The 19,896-nt window shown below is 42.4% G+C and overlaps 1 long non-coding RNA gene across 2 annotated transcripts; it reads right to left on the reverse strand.

Annotated features, from left to right (window-relative positions):
• Window positions 1–2,001: 2,001 nt before the first annotated feature.
• On the reverse strand, window positions 2,002–19,626 carry LOC102935994. Of its 2 annotated transcripts, none has more exons than XR_003565448.3 (3): window positions 19,504–19,626; window positions 13,467–13,528; window positions 2,002–2,998 (listed from the first exon to the last, which is right to left on the reverse strand). It is a non-coding gene; the product is annotated as an uncharacterized LOC102935994 (long non-coding RNA). The 2 variants fall into 2 exon arrangements; XR_006291472.1 differs by lacking the exon at window positions 19,504–19,626 and adding an exon at window positions 7,472–7,560 and having other exon boundaries at window positions 13,467–13,486.
• Window positions 19,627–19,896: the final 270 nt, after the last annotated feature.

A 19,896-nucleotide genomic window follows, 5' to 3' on the forward strand; every position in this document is an offset into this window, starting at 1 on the left:
ATAAGCAAAGCAGCAGGATAGTTTTTCTAATTCTCTTGCCTCTAGGAAGAGCAAGTAGATATCCTGCTGAATGAGGGCATGATTCACAGTCCACTGAAATTAATGGGAACCTTTCCATTGATTTCAATGGGCTTTGGATCAGTCTCTAAATGTTCCTTTCTTAACAGCATTTTCTGCAGCCAGCAGGACTCATTTTACTTTGGCATGAAAGTACCTGTCTAGACTCGAGTTCACTTTTCTGTTCACAAAGTGAGCATCACCCACTAGTTCCTTGGCAACATTTAGCTTTACAGTACCTTCTTCCATATCTACAGGCAAACATACAGACCACATTTAAAAGGAAATGAAGGTCATTTCTTCATAGCTAGTCAACATTATAATTGGTGTCGTTATGTATCAGCTCTTTCTCACTTCCTTAGCACAGCCCTTCCCTTTGAATTCTAAGCTTCATTATCTCCCCAATTTTACATATTGAATGACATGGATAATTTAATATTATGCTGTCAGGGACTCCGTGTAAAGTTTGCTTTTGAGAGAAGGCTAACTGCTGATATTCAGAGCCAGAGCCCAGGTAGTTATCAGCAGAGCTCAAAATTGGTTGTGGTCTTGTGGCCTGAGGCCATGCTGGTAACTAATAGCAATTTTAAAATCATTGGTTTTTGCCTGTTGGGCCAGTAGTAAGTGCAGCCATGATCATGGTCCAAAATCTAAGAGAAAAGCCTCCAGGCCCAGCTTTTTTGTTAGAATTACAGTGTTACTTACCTAAGCCAGTGTTATGTTATTACGATTTCTAAGATGTGGTAAGCTTGATACAGCTAGGATAGTAGCAAAAAAATGACCTAAGCTTAGTGTGGCATCAATCACAAAGGTTGCCTGGAAGGACTTAAATTATAAATCATATGATAAGGGCAAGCCAGCCATGCTCACTCTGGTCAATACTTTATGGTCCAAAGGCTTTGGTCCAATTTTGACCTGCAGCACCAGTCTGGAAACTGAAATACAGTAAAAGTATGACTCTAGCTTTCTCTTCTGAGGCCAGATTGCTCAGTTAATACCTGCCAGGTTATGTATTTTCCTACAAGGATGTGTTAAAATGTTCAGCTACAAGTTTAAAAAAAAAAAAAAAAGCTGGCCTTATATACTGTGGGAATAATTTCACATCTTGAACTGAAAGTTTCAACATGTGTAGAAAGATTTTAGCAGACAGATTTGCTTTGGGGAAAATTTGATGAATATTGTGCTGCAGAAATAAACATCAAATGGAAATTTCCTTTGCCTTATATTTTAAGAATACTTTGAACAAACTTCTTCAAACACGGATTGGCCATCAGTAAATGGAGTGCCATATTTAGCTGGCAACTTCTATGACATTCAGATCCTAGCATCTGAACGATCTGGAACAGCAGACATATTTGCATTCATTTGGCTGGTAGTCAGCAAAATGCCAGGATATTAAAAGGTTGATTTTAGTAGGCCTAGAGAAAAGTATTATGTTATAGGAACCAGATTGCGATACCCTCACTCATGTTGAAATAAATGGGCGTACTAGCAGAATAAGGTACCGCTCATCAGGAGAAATACTATAAAACCTGTCCCAGTGAACAAACTCCACAACAGGAAAGTGTGTGAGTATACATATAGTGTGATTATATATATATATATATATATGTATAAAATATAGGTTAAAAGTGTGTGTCTGTGTGTGTTCGTTCATGTGTATATATATGTACACCCACTTTCATGAGACAGTAGAACCTCAGAGTTACGAACATCTTGGGAATGGAGGTTGTTTGTAAATCTGAAATGTTTGTAACTCTGAACAAAACATTATGGTTGTTCTTTCAAAAGTTTACAACTGAACACTGACTTACTACAACTTTGAAACGTTACTATGCAGAAGAAAAATGCTGCTTTTAACCATCCTAGTTTAAATGAAACAAGCACAGAAACAGTTTCCGCACCTTGTCAAATCTTTTTAAAAAACTTTCCCTTTATAGTTTTGTAGTTTACGTTTAACGCAATACTGTGCTGTATTGGCTTTTTTTTTTTTTTTTTTTTGGGGGGGGGGGGTCTCTGTTGCTGCCTGATTGCGTACTTCTGGTTCCAAATGAGGTGTGTGGTTGACAGGTCAGTTCTTAACTCATGTTTGTAACTTTAAGGTTCTACTGTTTAAAAACCCTAATGGACAGAAATGCAAAGAAAAATTAAGTAAACTGGAAAAATGAAATAATCATGAAGCTGCCTAAGCTGCAATGAATACACAAAAGGTTAAAATCATTAACAAGGAAGGGGCATAGAGGAACTTTATAATGAAAAGGGAGAAACTTAACCAGTCCTGTTTATGTAACCTATAACAATAAGCCACTTTTTTTTCCAGTTGTCCCCTTTGTCAGGACTGGATCCAAATCTCACTGAAATCTTTCCATCAACTTAAATTAGAATTGGACTGGGCCCATTCAGACTAAATACAAAGGTCTAATTCTGTTCTCATCTATCATTTTCGCATACCACATGCAAGTCTCAGTTATGCTTTAAAAAGTTGCCAGTTGGGTGACATTGGTTCAGTCCTAAAAAGTACAGCATTTGCCTGATCCTCATAACTTTAATTGAAATGAATGAGACTGCTTGAAAAATTAAACTGGAGAATAGCAAAGCTGTACTCTGATCAAAGTTAAGAACACAGGACATACTGGAATGTGTAAAGTGGGAAAGTGAGAGAATGTGAGATTATTCCCAGGGTTGAATCAGGGGCTAATAAACAGAATACAAGAAGAAATTGCATTAACCTTACATTAAAAGTAATTGGAGTAAAAGATATCTGTTTAAAAGGGGCTGGGGTATTTTAGGTTGGAATGAGTTTTTATTAATATTAATTAATTAATTAATACTCACTATAATATAAGGTCCAGAGACCCTGATCAGAATCCAGGCACTATTACACTAGGCTCTGGTGTGCGCACAGAGCTGGACACAGTCCCTGCTCTACAGATCTTGCAATCTAAGAAGGTGGGAGGAGAAGGATGCAATCAAATATATTCAATGTTATATACATATACACATGTGCTTTATAAATAATATGGTTTAACATACATGTAAATAAATACTAATATACTGTACTTATACTGATAAGGTGTGATTTTCAAAAGCCTTCAGCATTGAGCTAATTCGGCTCTTATTGACTTCAATAGGAACAGAATAAGGTCCACTGAACACCTTTGAAAATCCCACACATAACACAGTAAAATAGAGTAGAATAAAATGATATGTTACAAAAGTATTGTATTTCTAGTTTAGTCCAATACTTATATAATAAATACCAATATACTATTTTTTGATAGAAAATAGCTTTTTTTGAGAAAAGGTAGAAGTACATCTTTCAAATACACATGGTGGTAGTCATCCTAAATTCATGGGGTTCCAATCAAACAGGGGACAGGAATCTAAAATGGAATGAGATTCCCATATTCAATATTCAATTCCAGTGTCACCCTTTAATTAATTATCTCCTGAGTTACTGTCCCAAATGGTGGTATCCTTGCAACTTTGTGTTGTTGGTGCAAGTTAACAATTTTGGCTGGTAAAAAAGAATCAAAACATGCAAATATTGCATCAAATATTAACAATTACTGTAGGGCAGAAATAATGCAATCTTATTAAAGTGAGAGAGACGTGGACTGCTGCCACAATCTCTCTTTCCTCCAGGGCTGCTCATTAACACCTATCTAAGGGCAGTAGAAGCCGAGGAAGATTTCGCCAACATTAACTGCTGCACACACATCTACTCAGAAATCCACCATTTATCAAGGAGCATTCACTTTCTGTAGCTGCTTTCTGGTTTTGCCCCCCTGCCTATCCCAACATACCACGGAAAGTAGCTACCTCCCAGCTCTAACCTCTGCCGTTCCCAACAAGCCACACTCCCAAACCTGCTGAGTTCTACCTCACCCCATTTTGGATGCACCTTGGAGAATGAGCCTGATCCAGCATGGTGGTGAACTCTACCCAGTAGGTGCCGAACTCATCTTTGCCTTCTAAACAAGTTAGAAACTCAACTTTCACTCGCTTTCAATGGAGTTTAGGTGCCCAACGGACTCAGGCTCCTTTGAAAATACTGACCTCATCACCTAGCAGGAGTAGGCCCTAAGGGTTTGATCCAGCACTTGATGGAGTCAATGGAAAGATGCCATTGAATTCAGGAGGGGCTGGGTCAGGCCCCAAGTGCCCAATAAAACAGCCCCCAACGATCAAATGCTGCTGCTTTAATGAAAACATTTTAGCTGCTTAAAGGATAAATAAAAATGAAACGGAACAAATTAACAGAAAGGGTGGAGGGCATCTTCTTTATCAGAAGCTTCAAAAAGTTCCCAACGTTATTCTTAGCAGTCGCACTATAAATTATTGACTTTTTGCATAATGTTAAGTTCTGTTACAATGTTGTTTACCCCTCCAGTTATCTGCTTTGAAAATGTCTGAATCTGCTTATTGAAAATTAAATATAAATATCTATGTATTTTATATATTTATTAACAAACACATACATGCACATGTACAGTATATTTGCATTGTTGCCTGGGAACCAAAAGCCTATTTTTAGTTAAGATCAGGTGATTTTAATTTACTTGAGTTGCCTCACCTCTCCGTATTTTAAAGAGCGTACACAGAGGCACCTGCATGCTTCCAGCATTTGATGTATCATTAAATATGCCTTCTTACATTTGGCACAGAAACCCTGATAAAGTTTCACCTTTTAATGAAATAAATGACTCAATTAACAAGATGAAAAACAGCAGTGTGGTGGCAGACCCTCTTGGTGGCAAAAAAAAAAAAAGGATAAAAAAGAATTATCCCAGCAGGGTGTTAATTCAGGGAGCGCCACAGCACACAGCGGGTACCTGATTTGACTGACAGCCACCCAGCAAAGCTGACAGATTTGTCAGCTTGCTGACCGCTGGCTCGAGTCCCTCGCACCACCCTAGGAATAAACTGTTGCTCAAGAATGGCTGGGCAAGCAGTCCCTTGTCTCTGTTAATCTAATTGATTTTTTTTTTAAAGCTGTTTTCATTTTTATCTGTTGCTCTGTAAAAAATGCTCTTTCCGGGAGCAGCAAATTTTTTGGCATCCGTAGCTAGCTAACTTCCTCCCAGCGCGGCAGTGCTGCGATGGGCGTTTTTAAAGAACGTGTAGATGTGAAAGCTGAACCAAATTCTCTCCGCTACATTCATGTAGCCCCATTGACTTTGAGGGGGCTGAATGGATGTAATGTGGGCAGAATTAGGCCCACTGAATGGAAAGATGACCTTGTGGCTAAGGTTCTGGGACTGGGATTCTGGAGATCTGGGTTCCCAGCTCTGCCACAAGTTCTCAGTACTGGAGCCAGTATTGTTCAACATATTCATCATTGATCTGGAAAAGCAGGTGAATAATGAAGTGGCAAAGTCTGCAGACAATACAAAATTATTCAAGTTAATTAAGTCCAAAGCAGACTGCAAGGAGTTAGAGGGAGCTGACAAAACTGAATGACTGGGCAACAAAATGGCAGATGAAATTCAATGCTGAAAAGTGTGAAGTAATGCACATGGGAAAAAATAATCCCAGCTACACATATGCAATGATGAGTTCTAAATTATCTGTTACCACCCAAGAAAGAGATCTGGGGTCACCATGGATAGTTCTCTGAAAACTTCCACTCAATGCACAGCAGCAGTCAAAAAGGCTAACAGCATGCTAGGAACCATTAGGAAAGGGATAGAAAATAAAACAGAAAATATCATAATGCCACTACATAAATGTAGGGTTCACCCATACCTTAAATACTGTGTTCATTTCTGCTCTCCCCATCTCAAAAAGGATATTGTGAAATTGGAAAAGGTTCAGAGAAGGGCAACAAAGATGATTAGGCGTATGGAACAGCTTCCGTATAAGAAGAGATTTAAAAGATTTGGACTGTTCATATTAGAAAAGAGATGACTAAGGGTGAATATGATAATGGTTTCGAAAATCATGAATGGTGGGGGAAAAGTAAATAAAGAAGTGTTATTTACTATTTCAAACACAAAAATCAGAAGTCACCCAATGAAATTAATAGGCAGCAGGTTTACTGCAAACAAGATGAAGTACTTTTTACACAACGCACAACTAAGCTGTGGAACTAATTGCCAGGGGATGTTGTCAAGGCCAAAACTATAACTGGGTTCAAAAAAGAACTGGATAAACTGGAGGATAGGTCCACCAATGGCTATTAGCCAAGATGGTTTAGGGTCACCATGTTTGGGGTGACCCTAAACCTCTAACTACCAAAAGCTAGGAGTGGAAGACAGGACTGGATCACTCCATAATTGCCCTATTCTGCACGTTTCCCTGAAGCTCTGGTATGGGCCATTGTTGAAGATAGGATACTAGGCAAGATGGAAAATGGTCTGACACAGTATGGCAGCTCTTATGTTCCCTGTGTGACCTTGCGTGAGTCAATTATTCCCTGTGAGCCTCAATTTGTCACCCATAGAATGGAGACAACATTACTTTCCTTCTCCTACCTTTTGCTCTGTTAGTTCGTAAATCTTAAGGTTTGGGACTAGAGCTATGCATTTTTTTTTTTTGGGGGGGGGGGGGGGGGGACGAACAAATTTGTTATGAATGACAATGAACAACCATTGGGAAAGAATGAGAATGATGATATCCCACAGCCTACAGGCATTAATGCTGGCACAGTGAGGCCAGAGCTGGGTAGAAGTGGTACCACTGTGCCCTCTACTCCTGGGGTGGCCTCCAGGTAGTCCCCCCCACCCCCCAAAGCTGCTTTAGAAATGAACTGCCCTGGGGAATAAGCTTCATGTGCCCTGTCCCCATACACCCTGACCTGGACATCGAGAGACTGCAAGCCAAAAAATCCATTGTTCACCCAGTTCCACCCAGGTATTGCCTCTCGCTATGTGATTGTACAGTGGGACCCTGATCTCAGCTGGGGACTGTAGCTGCTATCATAATACATAGGGGCATTATTATTTGTAACAGACACTGTACTGGGCATGTAATGATCTTAGCTACACAGGTGTGTATCTGGAGTAGCTTAATTGACGTCAGTGTCTGATCAGAATGCGGAGCGAGGGAACTATGTAAATCCCAGCAATGATAGGAAAACAGCAGTTTTCACAATTTGTCACTAATTAAGAGCCCAGTTCTGCAACCTTTAAGTACCACCCCATGACCTGCAGTAGCTGTGCTGCAGTGAATAACCTAGCTGTTGAGCTTCCAGATCACCAATTGTCATTGTAGGCCCTATTCTGCAACCCTCACTCATATTCAGCACTTACTATTCTCATGCATAAGTGCTACTCAGTCTAAGCATTGCAGATTTGGATCTTTAATGTGTGACAAATTGAAATCTCCCATTTTCTCATAACTGTTGTAACTGGCTCTAGGGCCAGATTCTATTCTCTGTTATACCACTGTAAACCCCCATCACCTACAGTACCTGCAGTGCTGCAGATTTTCATATTAGCTGGAGTCATCAGTATGTGTTTGATCTGTATGTCCACTTCAGAGGGGACTGGATTCGAGGGACTGATCAGAGAAGAGAATGATATAAGGAGTGAATGTGTTTGCAGCTCACTGTCAGGTACTCTGTCTCCAGAAGACAATGTGTGTGACATACTCTGCACAATTCCCAGCTTAGTCTAAGGAGGCAATCAGACAACAATTCAGTTTGATACTAGGGAGCCCTCTGTTGTAACTCTCACAGTGATTTCTGACCGGAGCCAATACAGAAGTAGAGTCAGAGAGCAAGAAATTCCAGCTGCAACTGCAGCTTGGACTGGTGGCGCCAGACTTCCAGAAGGCTGGCAACAGGGCCGGCTCTAGGTTTTTTGCTGCCCCAAGCAAAAAATTTGCAACCCCAAGCTCAGGTGGGGCTGTGGCTCACAGGCGGCGCTGGAAGCAGAGGGAGTGATGTCACCTTCTCCCAGGGCCTGCAGGGGCGTTACCCCCTCCCCTTCCTGGCCACGCAGAGAAGCCCCGATATAAGGGGTGGCACAAGGCAGTGCAGCAGCCAGTGCGCAGATGAGGCGGTGCAGGCCCGGCTCCCTGGCAGGACTCGCCCTCTCCTTCCCAGGCAGCAGCTGGGCCCTGGCAGCTCAGCATCCCGGGGCTGGGACTTCCCCTTCCCGCTGCGGCCGGGGGCGAGGCGCCCTAACCCCGTCTAAGTGGCGCAGCTCCAAGAGCGCAACTGCCCTGAAAAAAAAGGTGGCCAGAACGCCGCCCCTGGAAATGTGCCACCCCAAGCACATGCTTGCTTTGCTGGTGCCCAGAGCCGGTCCTGGCTGGCAAGGAGGCACTTGGAAGCCAGGCCCTCGACACAAACTGAACAATGGATATCCCTTTCGCTTGAAGCTAGCAGCCTTTCTGAAAGAGGCTTCCAACAGCACATTAACAAAGCATTATGGGTGCATTCAGAGTAAACTGGAATTTTTAATCAACGATGGTCCAGCAACTTCATGTTTTGAAGAATCTGTCAATAAATTGAAAATCTGGCCATGAAGCTATAGCCGCAATGGTAGAGGCAATGATCAGGCATTGCATAAAATCAGTCTGTTGGCTGTCAGAATTTTTGAGGATAGGAGAGGGAAAATTGCCACAGATGTACTGGGCATGTGTTTGAGTGAGTCATGTACTCTTGATGACATTTTTTTTCAGCTATAAATGGTGTCTTCAAATGATACGCAGCTTTTCCATGTGAGGTTGTATCATTAAGTACTGACAATACATCTGTTAACACTGAGTCTAGGAACTATACTTTTACAAAATTATAAAGAGCTATGGTATATAAAGCCATATATGTTCTTGACTGACACCATAGTACCTTTCACATTCTCAACAAAGCTATTAAGAAAAAACCACGTCACTTTTAGTAAGCCATTAGTATTCAATGTAGGAGACATGATGGATTTATTCTGCTGCATTAAATGCCATGAGACAAGACAGAAGCAACTTAAATAATTTTGTAATGTATTTAGTTGTGTGAGACAATTACACCTATGGGTCTATGCAGCAGGAAAACATTAAAACACTACAATGCTGTAAAGTTAATTTAATTTCAAATGAAGATGCCTCTGGTCACTGGAGAAGGCCCCAAGACAGGTTCTCAGATGCTACAAATGAAGAGTACCAATTTATTTTCAACTACTCTTCTCACATTGCTTCAGTCCAACCAGACTTTACTTGAAATTTTCCCACAAGCCCTTGACAATTTGAACAGCAGATTGTGACAGCCCTACCCATGTTAGATAGCACTATACTCAGTGGTGAGCTGGAGCCGGTTCGCACCGGTTCGGTAGAACCGGTTGTTAAATTTAGAAGCGATTTTAGAACTGGTTGTTTCACGAGGGACAACTGGTTCTAAAAGGGCTTCTAAATTTAACCGGCCAAAAGTGGTGCCTTAGGCACCGACTTCATCGGTGCATGGGTGCTCCAGCCCTGGAGCACCCAAGAGGAAAATTTGGTGGGTGCAGAGCACCCACCGGCAGCTCCCTGCCCCACCCCCGGCCCCAGCTCACCTCAGCTCCGCTGCCGCCTCCTCCCTTGAACGCACAGCCTCACTCTGCTTCTCTGCCCCCCCCACCAGGCTTCCCGCGAATCAGCTGTTCGTGTGGGAAGCTGGGGTGGGCTGAGAAGCAGGCCGTGGCCTCCCGCTCAGGCCCAGGGAGGCGGAGGTGAGCTGGGGCGGGGGGGCACGAGGAGGGCCGCCCGCGCCGCAGCAAGTAACCCGGGGGGGGGGGCACGCAAGGGAACTGCTCCCCGCCCCAACTCACCTCTGCCACCCTCGGACTGAGTGTGAAGCCACCACCTGCTTCTCAGCCCTCCCAGGCTTCCCGCCGAACAGCTGATTCGCGGGAAGCGGGGGTGGGGAGCGCGGAGAAGCAGAGCGGGGCTGGGCGGCGCGTTCAGGGGCAGAGGCGGAGCAGAGGTGAGGTGAGCTGGGGCCAGGCGCTGGGTGGGGAGCTGCTGGTGGGTGCTCTGCACCCACCAAATTTTTCCCGTGGGTGCTCCAGCCCCGGAGCACCCAGGGAGTCGGCGTCTAAGGCACCACTTTTGATGTGATCAGTGGGGGAGCAGCCGCTCCCCCTGCTCCCCCCTAGCTATGTTCCCCCACCCCAGGAGCCAGAGGGACCTGCCAGATGCTTTCTGTGAGCTGCCCCAGGTAAGCACCTCCGGGACTCCCCACCTTGCCCCCCGGCAGGTCCCTCTGGCTCTTAGGGGTGGAGTGGGCACCCACTATGGTGGCCCAAGAGACCCTCCTGCCCGGTTCTGGGGGCAGTCAGGGGACAGGGGAGGGGGTGGATGGGGCAGGGGTTCTGGGGCGGGGGTGCATCAAAGAATACGGGGAGGTTGGATGGGGCAGGAGTCCCGGGGGTCGGGGTGGGCAACGACCCCCTCGTGGGGTGAGGAGGGAACCCGTTGTTAAGATTTTGGCAGCTCATCACTGACTATACTCCACAAGTACTCTGTTCTATCGATCAATCTTGAAGTTTTATATTGCCGCCCACCATGGTAGTATCTGAGCACTCTTCTCATAAAATCAATAGGAATAGTGAAGTCCCTAGTGGTCTTCTTTGAGTGGTCCTATTAAAGTCATTGGGACTATTTGCTGAGTAAGTTGTTACTAAAACAGAGTAAAGATATCAAACCTGACATTCAGTGAGCAAACTTTTGTGATTGTTAGGCAGAGAGGTGGTTCTAACTGAAACAGATTAGGTTTCTCAGCATGACTTATCAAGAAATGCCTACCATAATAAAGGGAGACTATATATTTATATTTCATAATTTCATAGAGTTTTAAGGCCAAAAGGGACCATTAAATCATCTAGTCTGACCTCTTGCATATCACAGGCTATTCATTTCCACCCAGATACCCTAAAGCCCAAATACTTTAATTAAACTAAAGTGTTTCAGTCCTCAGAAGACTAAACTGGGTGCCACAGGTAGAGAACAGGAGAGATCAAAGTGTCACCATTGCCCAAGGCAAGGAACTGATTAATGTAGGTTTTTTAATTTATTTATTTGCACAACTCTAGCAGGGAGCACAACTCCCCATTTCCACAGGGGTGACAAGCCGTCTTTCCCTACACTTGGCTTACTCTTCCACATTTTCTCCTGTTCTCCTTAACAGTCCCATTCCTGTCCTGAAGCAAAGTCACTTCCACACCATCTCTGCCTAACCCCTGTGTGCCCCAAACAAGCCCGTATTCCCACCTTCTCAAAGTATAGCACTCTGGTTCAAATTCCTTTTTTGGACAATACTACTCCCATTTCCTTAATTTAATTTTTTGTCTGGTATGAACAAGTTATGGGATGTAGTGTCAAAAATCTTCTGCCTCCTTCTCCATTGTCCTCAAAGTAAAAGCCTTTTCTTCAAGACAAGTAAATCATTTGTATTCTGGAGCAAATGTATTCGAATTTGCTTGAAAACCTACTTTTAGCTACCATCACATTTTGAAAAATGCCATCATCAATATATACTGAGAGAGAATTTGGCAACACTTTCTCAACTTCAGTATAGTACCTTCTCAAAAAGGTACACAGACATCTGCTGCTTCATATGCAGAGAGAATGATATTCTATAGGATGAGTTTAAGGACTATTTTAAATTTCACATTAGTATTGAAAATAAATCCAGAGATGAAATTCAGAACAAGAACAATGGAAAGCACTTATTTCCATGAATTATCAAGAAGATCATTCATTTCTGCCTTCTTCTAGCATTTCCTATAATGCCTGGGAAACGAGGATATTTAGACAAAAAGCATGGCTCTTTTGCTCCTAACCTAGGTTTCTTATACTTTTTGTTATTATTTTCCTTGGTGTCAATCTTCTTTGGAGAGAATCAAAAATAAGAGAAAATAAACAGACTCAGACTGTAGTTAACCTCTTCTCAGGAAGAACAAAGCAATGGGATGCAGATTCCAACTACTAAAATATCACAATCAGCATTTTTCATTGACCTTTCCGTGTGTATAAGATGTTTGCTTGTGGTTAATTATTAGCTTTTTATATTATATATATAAATACTGCAAGCTTCATGTCCTCATGAAGGGACAATGCCACATGAAACATCAGTTCATCTCCTACCCCACCACTCCCAGTAATCTCTTTCTGAAAGAAAAACATGCACCCGTTCAAGTTCTTCAATTATCAGTTCTACTTGCTTTGTACACACTTTCTACCTATCAGCATCTGAATACCTGACACAGCACCTGTGATAAAATGGGGTGATGACAGAACATGACTTGAGACTACAAAACATTATGCAAATACTGTGAAGAATTCTACATGCTATGCTTTTTGAAATAGAACGTGCAGCAGCAAAAAGAGCTAGGCAGAGAACACAATGTCCAAGGTTGTCTGAGAGTTTAGGATATCTTTACTTAAGTAAAAGCGCAGAAAGCAAGTAGTTGATTGTTGACCTTTGGCAGACATTTTTATCCTGACATCCCTATCAAGTAGATACTCTATCCAGATAAGCTCAGTAGTTAAAAGGGGACATGACTAACTACATCTATGGAGTGATATCCTGGTTTCGCTGAAGTCAACGGTAAAACTTCCATTGACTCCAAGAGGGCCAAGCTTACACCTAGGGAACCCAGAATGGCCTTGTGGGTATTCAGGTTGATAGTCCACTTGATTTTTTTCCTGTCCAAATATCAACACAAATAATAGGCTTGGTTCACCATTGCATTATTTCAGTTTTACACAGGAAATCCAAGGAATGGTTTAGCTGGAGCTACTCCACATTAAATAAGTCTCATTGCATCTGCAATAAATGAATAATTTTAAAGTAAGATATTTTATCACTTTTCCTCTCTTTCTATAGTTCTATCTATAGTAGACCAAATCAGACCACAGCAGGTAGAACTGGAAGAAATGCAGGGCTAAGAGGCCTAAATCATCTCACTTCATTGAAACTGTGCCTTCTTACTACAGGACTGAATATGGTTCAGTGTGTGTATCTTGTATTTTTATCTTCTTCTTCCCCACTATGAACTTCACTGAACAATCAGCTCAATGTTGTTTCATAATGCAAAATACTTCATACTTCGAGCTCTTGCCCTGATAATCCAATCAGGGTACAGAAACAACACCAGGTGACTTACGTGATCTATCAAAACTAACAAAGACGGCTCAAATTTTGAATATCAAATATCAAATGCTTGCATTGAAGCTTGGATAATTAATCCATAGATGGGGGTGCGGGGGGGAAATCACAAAAACATTGTGATCGGGTTGCGGAAACTCTACCAGCAGAAAAGAGGGTAAATTCACTGAGTACATTATTTGCTGTTAATTATTTGCCAAGCTCTATTAGTATTTAAGTATTAAATAGTCTGGCTATTGTCTTATGATAAACCTGGAATGCTTCAGATTTTTTGCCTTTCTAATTTGGCTAAAACTTGGTTTAAAGGAAATAGAATTCATACCAGTATTTAAAAGAGTCCCACAGAAGCATGCTTAAGAATCTCATGCTCACTTCCCACTTTGCCTGCAAGAGAAGAGAAAAAGGCAATGAACTTCAGCGCATAGTTGCATAAAACTCTGATTTATTAAATTACTTTTGCTAAGGGAATAGTTTAAAGAAAAGAGGTCAGAGGCACTACACAACTGACGAAATCTTTGAATACATATTGATACATTTTTATTACATTTTCAAATCCTCATCTGTGAATAGTTTCTAATAACACAATAACTGGACTAAATATAATTTGCTGTTCTAATCATGGTAGATATTCTTTCCCTCCAAAGATCATCACTGAAGACCTATTTACATCCAATATACAATGCAAATGTACAGTAGATTGAATTTTATACACTGTTCTCTTTTCCACTTTCATTTCTTAGAGCATTTCATGTCTGTATTTGACACTATCTGTACTAACACATTTTAGTCACATATGGAATCCCAAACAAACTTCCCTGACAATATAAATTGTTACTGCAAAATAGTATAACGATGTGTTAGACCTCTAACCCCCAAAAAACCTTCACTGCCTTATTCATTACTTAAAGAAAAAGAAAAAGCCAAGTTAACTGTCAGGAGTTTTTTCTCAGAGCTGTAGAATTTCACAAGGAATTCAATCTACAGGGAAAATAGAGGATAGTTGGTCGCCAAGACAGGCCTGCCAGGAGAAAGTCTTTCTGCTGCTTCTGTTCAACACAGCTTGAGGCAAAGCAGGTTGTGTAGGCCTTGACCCAGCAAGGTCATCATCACTTTGTGAGGAATTCTGAGGTCTGACATCTGCTGCCTGGCTTTGAGTAAAAACCAAGCCCTGTTAGCCAAAACAGAGGCCTGTGTAAAATAACCCCTCAGCAAGGATCCTAGACTTCAGTGAAAAGGTTAAATGGCCCTCTTTTTGTCTCGGTGTCCAGGCTTTTTAGTCCTTCCTCATCAGGTAGTACAGACTTCAGAACAAATCCATTCCCAGGACGCAGAAAAAGCCCATCTTCTTTTAACTCCATGCCAATACTCCTTCACCTCATGTGAGACCTTCATTTAAGTTCTGGGCACTTTGCTATACAAATACAAAGAGAAGCACATATACACTAGCTTAAAGATGGACAAGCTTTTATTCTAAAAATGTGTTTGAAAGGGTTCCTTTTCTATATACAGTTTTTAGGAAGAAAAAGTATTATGCTTGAATAAAGCAGGTGATGTACAAATACAGTTTAAAAATCATCAGAACCACACACTAGAACTGTGCTTGGAGCAGTGAACTGGGGGGAGGGGGTTAGGTGAGCCAGGGAAAGATGGTTTTTAATCATCTTTGCACTCCCTCTGCCTGATTTTGAATTACACTGAAGCCATTTTACACCACTCTGGAAGCATAAAGGGACCTTAAAGAGGGCATGAATGGCCCCCTGAGAATATCCCCTTTACAAGAAGTCTTCCTGGTTAGTGCAGAATTGGTACAAGGACTCTGAACTGGCATCAGCATATAGGACAGAACCAGGGTGCTATGACTATTCTTGGCTTCCCAGGGCCCAATCGGGGCCAGGAAATGCAGAGTGCATGTTAAAGCAGCCCTGATGCTGATGTAATTTACACTAATGACTGGGCAAGCCCTGCACAATCCCAGAATACAGGGCGTGCAAACGTGTCTCAATGTTATTTTGGCCCCTACCACTCCATCCTCGCCCCAAGGATGAGAACAGAGTAATCAAGGACCAAAATGGTCACATCTGTGGAGGAGATGGCAAAAAATGTTTTACAACCGAGTGCAAAAAGCTCAGGCAGGGTCTCCTCGTTAAAATATTCTGCCTTCTCTATATACGCCCCCAATTGCTACCCTCCCAACCATCACCATCCGCTGCAATAAGCCCCTTCCTGCATCCTCCATTAGCGCCTACAGGTGAGTAAGTCTGCACCCTCCATCCACTCCCACCCGCCCCCTCAGCCACGCCAGCAGATACAAGGAAAGAGGAAAGGAGGTAGGGCCACGTTACTGTTGCACTAAGTGGCAGTCCTATCACCAGTTTAGCCCCTCTCCCTTTTCTGGTGCTTGGAGCCCAATCCCCTACCAACTAGTCTGTGAAGCTAGACTGGGGCATCCACTCCACCTTTCCACAGACCTACCCGCAAAACCATTGAAGATCCATTGACCAACTGACCAATTATTTTGCAGGCAGATCACCCCGCCACCAATTATGCTTCTGCTGCGGAGCATTTTTTGATTAAAAAATGAGAATATATATCAAATTAACATGGCACACGTTATACAGAATACAAGCTGCATAACTAATAGGTCTAATAATATAACTGTAAATGGGGAATATCATTGAGCTGGTGTGTTTCTAGTGGGGTCCCCCAAAGATCGCTCTTTAACATTTTTATCAATGACCTGGAAGAAAACATAAAACCATCAGTGATAAAGTTTAGCATCCGAGAGTGCTAAAAGAGTTGGCAGATGTGATTGCAGAGTCATTGGCCATTATCTTTGAAAAATCATGGCGATCCGGGGAAGTTCCAGACGACTGGAAAAAGGCTAATGTAGTGCCCATCTTTAAAAAAGGGAAGAAGGAGGATCCTGGGAACTACAGGCCAGTCAGCCTCACCTCAGTCCCTGGAAAAATCATGGAGCAGGTCCTCAAGGAATCAATTCTGAAGCACTTAGAGGAGAGGAAAGTGATCAGGAACAGTCAGCATGGATTCACCAAGGGCAAGTCATGCCTGACTAATCTAATTGCCTTCTGTGATGAGATAACTGGCTCTGTGGATGAGGGGAAAGCGGTGGACGTGTTGTTCCTTGACTTTAGCAAAGCTTTTGACACGGTCTCCCACAGTATTCTTGCCAGCAAGTTAAAGAAGTATGGGCTGGATGAATGGACTATAAGGTGGATAGAAAGTTGGCTAGATTGTCGGGCTCAACGGGTAGTGATCAATGGCTCCATGTCTAGTTGGCAGCAAGTATCAAGTGGAATGCCCCAAGGGTCGGTCCTCGGGCCAGTTTTGTTCAATATCTTCATTAATGATCTGGAGGATGGTGTGGATTGCACCCTCAGCAAGTTTGCAGATGACACTAAACTGGGAGGAGAGGTAGATACGCTGGAAGGTAGGGATAGGATACAGAGGGACCTAGACAAATTAGAGGATTGGGCCAAAAGAAATCTGATGAGGTTCAACAAGGACAAGTGCAGAGTCCTGCACTTAGGACGGAAGAATCCCATGCACCGCTACAGACTAGGGACCGAATGGCTAGGCAGCAGTTCTGCAGAAAAGGACCTAGGCGTTACAGTGGACAAGAAGCTGGATATGAGTCAACAGTCTGCCCTTGTTGCCAAGAAGGCCAATGGCATTTTAGGATGTATACGTAGGGGCATTGCCAGCGGATCGAGGGATGTGATTGTTCCCCTCTATTCAACATTGGTGAGGCCTCATCAGGAGTCCTGTGTCCAGTTTTGGGCCCCACACTACAAGAAGGATGTGGAAAAATTGGAAAGAGTCCAGCGGAGGGCAACAAAAATGATTAGGGGACTGGAACACATGACTTATGAGGAGAGGCTGAGGGAACTGGGATTGTTTAGTCTGCGGAAGAGAAGAATGAGGGGGGATTTGATAGCTGCTTTCAACTACCTGAAAGGGGGTTCCAAAGAGGATGGATCTAGATTGTTCTCAGTGGTAGCTGATGACAGAACAAGGAGTAATGGTCTCAAGTTGCAGTAGGGGAGGTTTAGGTTAGATATTAGGAAAAACTTTTTCACTAGGAGGGTGGTGAAACACTGGAATGCGTTACCTAGGGAGGTGGTGGAATCTCCTTCCTTAGAAGTTTTTAAGGTCAGGCTTGACTAAGCCCTGGCTGGGATGATTTAGTTGGGGATTGGTCCTGCTTTGAGCAGGGGGTTGGACTAGATGACCTCCTGAGGTCCCTTCTAACCCTGATATTCTTTGATTCTATGAAAGTTTGCAGATGACACAAAAACTGGGGGTGTGGTAAATAATGAAGAGGACACGTCACTGATTTAGAACACTCTGGATTGCTTGGTAAACCGGGCACAAGCAAACTATGTGTTTTAATATGACTAAATCTGATTATATACATTTAGGAAAAAAAACATGGGCCATACTTCCAGAATGGGGGGCTGTATTCTGGGAAGCAGTGACTCTGAAAAAGATTAGGGGGTTGTGATGGATAATCAGCTGAACGTGAATTCCCAGCGCAATGCTGTGGCCAAAAGGGCAAATGAGATCCTTACATATACTAACAGGAACATTTCAAATAGGAGTAGAGAGATCATTTTACCTCTATATCTTGCCCAACTGCAATCACTGCTGGAAAACTGTCCACTTCTGGTATTCACAGTTCAAGAAGGATGTTTATAAATTGGAGAAGGTTCAGAGAAGAGCCACAAGAATGATTAAAGGATTAAAAAGCCTGCCTTATTGTGATAGACTGAGGGAGCTCAATCTATTTAGTTTAACAAAAAGAATGTAAAGGGGTGACTTGATTACAATCTATAAGTACCTACATAGGGAACAAATATTTGATAATGTGGTCTTCAATCTAGCAGTGAAAAGTATAGCATACTTCAATGTTGGAAACTGAAATTAGACAAATTCTGACTGGAAATAAGGTGTAGCTTTTTAACAGTGAGAGTAATTAACCATTGCAACAATTTACAAAAAGTTATGGTGACTTCTCCATCACTGGCCATATTTAAACCAAGATGAGATTTTTTTCCTAAAAGTTATGCTCTAAGAATTTTACAGGGAAATTCTATGGCCTGTGTTACACCAGAAATCAAACTAGATGACCACAATGGTCCCTTCTGGCTGTGGAATCTATGAGGAGCTGCCTGGTAAGATAGTGACCTAGAGTACCTTCGGTGAAGTACAGCAGTTGGGATGCATAATGGGTCAACAGGTAGTGGGCTGGAGGCTGAGGATTGGGATGGAAGGATTGATCAATTTCAGAAGCGAAAGTGCAGAGTGGAAGAATCTGGGGTGGAGGGAAGGAAAGTATGGAATTCAGTGACACTGGTGGAGGCAAACCCTTTCCCCTGCAAAGTTTTTGCACTAGCGCAAAGTTCCATATGCCACAGAGCTCGGGAGTGGGGGAGAGCACATGGCCCGATCACTTTTAAGCAGTGGTCCTTTACTAAAGCAGCATGGCTGCTGCCAGAGAGGTCTAGAGTGTTGCTCTGTCTGTGCAGTTTGCAATGTCGCTGAAATTTGACTTGGCCAGTCCTCTGTACATACTGAGGGGCTGAGCTCTACCTCCCTTACAATATTTCAAGCATTGAGTCTACCATGTGCACTTAAACCCTCACCATCCATCAGTTGCTTCCTATTTACTCTCATATTTTATTAAGACAGAATATGCTTTTTGAATCATTAGTATCAAAGTAGTAAAAGCTGGCAAGGACCTCAGCTACCCTGCTTTTCAAGAACAGGACTTGGCTTAGAACTGCAAAATCTTTCACAATATTATTCTTGCACTGTAAGAAAAGGCTCCAATGTAGTCAGGCAAACAAGTAAAAATCTATTCACCTGGTTCACTTTCAGGAAACCTTGCCAATCCAAATGGCAACTCATTCTGTCAACGTATTAGCCATGCTGGCGACACAGGCCATGGAACAGTTCTTAAACTGCCATGACTTGATGTCACAAAACTTATGTCCGGGGGGAAATGCAGTCATATTGCTGGATGCGGCTGAATTCCAAACCAAAGCAAATGTGTTCCAGCTGTCTTTCTTGGCCTATCAAGGAGCTGCAGACCCTTAAGGTATCGTATCTGAGCCTGTGCCCCTTCTCTCAAGGTACAATCACTAATCTCTTTCTTTTTTTTTTCCCAAGGATGCAACCTACTTACCTAGCACATAAAATGCAGAAACTCGTATTATCACAGTTCAGCTTTAGAGATTTACATTAGAATCAGAGAACCTTATTTTAGCACAATATATATGGTGAGCAATACAGTGAGAGAAGACTGGGTTTATTCCCCAGATAAGTCATTTATTTCTTACCTCAAAGAAAAATCCAATATCCTGAGATCAGATGCATATTGAAGCTTTGGTGAAAGAAAAAAAACTGACTTAGGCTGGATTAACGTGTTCAAATTGGACATTCACCATCTGTATTCTCTGCAGAGCTGACTTTGTACATATTGCATACAGTATACAAATGCATGAGCCTGGCTTTAACATTTTTCTCCAGGAGGCTATGGAACCATGAAATTATTTACCTAGCAAATAATCTATGAAAGCCTCATGTTTCTTTTTGTGTCAATGTTTTATTGTCTTATTGTTTAATGCATTTGTCAACTATGAATTTTAGAGATTCAGGCAATAAAATGGATGGATGCAGGAAGGCGGTATGCAGACAAACTCTTCTCACTAAAGTGGGAATTCATATTTTAA

This window comes from Chelonia mydas, chromosome 6 (assembly GCF_015237465.2).
Source record: "Chelonia mydas isolate rCheMyd1 chromosome 6, rCheMyd1.pri.v2, whole genome shotgun sequence".
In the NCBI taxonomy this organism is placed as follows: Eukaryota; Metazoa; Chordata; order Testudines; family Cheloniidae; genus Chelonia; species Chelonia mydas.